The following is a 4,558-nucleotide window of genomic DNA, read 5'->3' as shown; positions in this document are numbered from 1 at the left end:
AAATATACAATACAAATCATACAATTCAAAAAAAATTACGTCATTAAAATTACAAATAGAGCATACATGGAGATTGCAGAACACAAAAAATAAAGGCGTGTTAATAAAATTTTACAATAGGAAAATTGTAAATGGATATAATCATTTAGGAGTTATAAAATATTAAATACTAATAGACTTTTAACCAGTATGTGAGATGATCAAAATTTTAAAATTCAAAATTGTTCCTGATTAAACATCAACAAAAAAGTCGTTTGCCGCATATAGGGCTCTCCCCAGTAAGTATGATTTCAGAGCTTTGCAAAATGCGGGAAGGATTGAAAGCGACTTGATATTCAAAGGCAGACGATTGTATATTTTTTTGGCATTGTACAGTATTGAGCCTTTAACTAGTTCTGAGCTCGAGGTTGGCAGATAAAGATCGTGCTCCGCATTCATAAGTGGATAGTTGTGAGATGGCCTTTCGGGAATAGCGGATATGTGCTTGCGGATTAAGCAAACGGATTCAAAAATGAATAAAGAAGGAAAAGTCAGTTTTTTGAAATTTTTTAATGAATATGCTTCAGAGGTCCTTCTTCAATACTTTTTAATTTTTCTGAATACACCATACAACTGAAGGATGATTGCAAAATTATCTATATTTTACAGCCACACTCAGAACGATATTTGGAGAATGGGGACGTGGTCGTATTGAAATGAGGCGCGTGTTCTAACAACTTTTATTTAACATTAATATAAATTGGACTGAAATTTAACAGAAACGAAGGAGCACAATCGGACTAGCCGGCGGCCATCTTGACTGACTGACCGAGACTCACTTCAGTGGCTTCGTTGACGGATGACAGCGCGGACTGTCACTCGGTTCTTCTTTTCTCTGTAGACTTGGCCTTCATGACCGGCAAGAGAAAACTTCTCGAGGTTGGAGTAGCTGTTTGCGCCGTCGAACCTCCGGGCCTGATACCGTTGGAGGCGGCAATGGCTTGGACGCCACAGATATTTTTTATTTTATACCGCGAACGAGATGGGTTTAAAAAACCGCATCACTCACCGGCTAAATCAGTCTCATATTAAGAATAAAATCGTCCATCGCGAGATGCGACGGTATTTTTTATTTTATACCGTGAACGAGATGTGTTTAATTTAATTTAATTGAAATTGAATTTAATTATTTGAATTTACTGAGAATTTTAATTTATGATAGGAGATCTCAGTGACTTTTTAAATAAAAACGTATTATAATATTTTGAGGGGATACGACGCAAAAATTGCTAAAAGCTGTTATTATAAAATTTTAATTATAATATACATACTCATAATAAGCAACACATGTATACAAGTTAAGAGAATATATATTTTTTTTAAATGTCAGAGTGTAAGAATTACCCTTACATAGAACATTTAGGGAGAAGTAGAGCATAAGTAGGGACAAGAAAATAGAGTTCAATGCCTTTTTAAAACTTAGTATAGGTCACGACGTAAAAAATTTTGAATCGGTATTTGATTCTAGTATTATTCAACGCTAGTCCCAAGTGCCAAAACTCTAACCCATTACGTTTTATAAATATAAAGTGATAATTATAGACCGGTTGTTAATCATTTATAAAGTTCCATACAAAATTTACCGTGATGCTTGTTTTATACCATAGGATCGAAAAAAACGGCGTCAAAGACGGCAGGGGTAATGACAATCTATGATAATTTTGACGAGGTCAATCCCTTAACGTCATTTACCGAGGGTGCCATTTAAAAATCAAAACTTGTAGTCATTTCCGGTGAGACAGGAAGGGACCGAAAACAATTGACTACGTCAATCAATCCTAATTTATGTCATATACTAAAGTACCAGATCTCGTTTTTTTATCTAAAAAAATAAAAAAGTTATAGGGGTGAACCACTTCTGAGAAACACACGGTATAGGTACACCTATGTTTATGTTTATTACTAGGTAATTTTATTTCCAATATTTTGACAGCTGCATGTGAATATTTTTTCTCAGATAAGTTGATAAAAAATCGTTATATTTTATTGCGATATAATGACGTATTGCATGTACAGGGGCTCGAATTCGACGCTCATCATTGGGATTTCGGAAACCGTAAGAGATACCAGGATCGGTTAAATGAAGGCAAAGTTACTCAGTAAAATGCCGTATTGCATTTTTATTTTTTTTTGCATAAAATATTCTGGGTGATGGAATTTTCTGTACGAAACGTCGGCAAATATCAATGTGACTATATATAGAAGAGTGATGAAAGGATTTAATTAAATTGAAAAAAAAATCAGGTCCGTATTTAAAAAAATTAAGTTGATGATGGTCGCCAGAAGGCGAAACGTCAGAGTCAATATTTAATCACACAAAGTTATAGAGCAGAAAAAGTGGCTATGAAAATGTGTTTTTCATTTTAAGTTATCTTAACAAATAAAGCCAGGAAACAATAGAAAACAAAATTGAAAATTCCGTTTTTTTTTCGAATATATTCGGAAGTATTCGGATTTTTTTAAAATGCAATACGGCATTTTATTAAACATCAAATTGCGCAACTTTGCTTCCATTTAACCGATCCTGTATCTCTTACGGTTTCCGAAATCCCAATGATTAGCGTTGAATTCGAGCCACCCTGTACAAAAAACGAAATATAAAAAAATATGTTAAATAAAAAAGCATAATATTCATAAATAACATTCTCTACATAAATTATGATCTCATTTATGATCGGTATACATTTTGAAACTGTGTATAAAATCACAATTACGTATTTTATTGGTGTATCTCGCGAATAACTGGACAGTCGCTTGACCGATATACACTTCCACTAAAAAGAAATGACCACAAGACACGATTTAAAACTACTAATAATACACATCCTTTGTAAAAGTAGGTTTCTGTGTATAAAATGTTTCGCCAGAAGTTTAAACGAAAAAAAAGAAATAGGTACAATTGTTTCTGTTTTCTTGTTTAGTTTCTTTAGTTTGTTCTCCTTTCTTAACTTTTACTTTATTTTCCGAAAATTCCGTCAATCGTATTATTGAACACACAAACCTATTAGTACATATAATCAATTTTATTGATAATATTCATCATTATTAAATTCATTTTTTCCATAGCAACTGTTAAAATTGCCTTATATCTATCAAAAATAGTAGATAAAAAAGTAGGTACTTTAACCGCAAGGGTAGTTAAATGCAAAAAAAGCAATGCAAAGAAATTTCACATCTTCTGGGTTTAAAATTTTTGACTTTTTCGGTTTGTAACCGCTACATGACTGCGTCAAGAAAGCTATGAGCTTGCTATATCTACAAAGTTTAGATGTTACTATACTACTACGGAAATTCTGGCACGTTTTTAATTGCTTCCATTTTTGAAAATTTTTGTATTCCTTTTCATAAGTTATTCGGGATTTAAATGGAAGTAGTTTGGATATGGCGTTTGTCACCTCAGCCTGAATATCTGTTGAATTTACTTATTTCGTTTTGGGCCATTTCTGGCTCTAATTCAATCAGCAATCGACACGAAAGAGAATTAAAAAATATTGACTCAAAACTGACAACTAAAGAGGCAACTTTATTTATTTGTCAAATTACATAGAAACCAAAGCCAACCCAGCACAATATTTTTTCTACTCATCATAAATTCCTTGAAATAATAATTTCTGAATATTTTTTAAAACGTAACTCGCTATAGAAAAAAATATTGTTTTATACACGACGATAAAATTGCATTACCGTCTCCCGAAATTAATTCACTCGCGATTTCATCGCTCGTGAATTAATCTATTCGATCGACGATAAAATACCATTTTATCGTCTTGTATAAAAAATAACTATTTTTTTGTGGTTCTTGTTTTTGAAAGTCCATCTATATTTCTAAAAACTTTTCTATCGAAAATGGCTTTTTTAATTCCGAAAACAAACGATTCCTTTTTTGACAAAATATTTAAAACTTTGGGAACGGCTTACTTTAGTAGAGACTCGCATTTTTGTTATACAGGGTATCCCAGAAATAAGTATACTGGTAGTATAGTTCAACCCCAGAAACACGCCTATGAGGTTTTTTAGCAAAAAAAAAATTTGAAAACTCGAAAATTTTTGGAATTTTTTTTAGTTAAATAACATAACTTCTTGATAATATAGCAACATAGGTAGTAGATTAAATTTACAAGAAAGAAAATCCAGAAAAGATCCAGTGGTTCTCAAAATTTTAGTAAAAAATCATTTTTTTTGGAAAGTTTCAAAGTAAAATAACTCGTAACGTTATTTTGGACTTATTTGCAAAACGATAAAGAGAAAATATTATGTTTATTTTATCGAGATCTACCACCCTTTAAAATACTTGCACTTATTTCTGGGACACCCTGTATACTTTCTCCAAGACCAAAAATAAATATAATCTTTTAAAATATAATTAATATTACCTATCTTAATATACTTTATTCATCTTTTATTCTGTGTTCTCCAAGAAACGAGTTTTAATATTATATTTAATTACTAATTTAAGAAATTATTTTTTGACACAATCTATTTGCCAATGTCATTTTGAAGTATGTGTGACAATGAGTAA

The sequence above is a fragment of the Sitophilus oryzae genome, unplaced genomic scaffold (assembly GCF_002938485.1).
Source record: "Sitophilus oryzae breed Bouriz unplaced genomic scaffold, Soryzae_2.0 scaffold_379_pilon_pilon, whole genome shotgun sequence".
Classification (NCBI taxonomy): Eukaryota; Metazoa; Arthropoda; class Insecta; order Coleoptera; family Curculionidae; genus Sitophilus; species Sitophilus oryzae.
Note: the sequence above shows the minus strand (reverse complement) of the source record.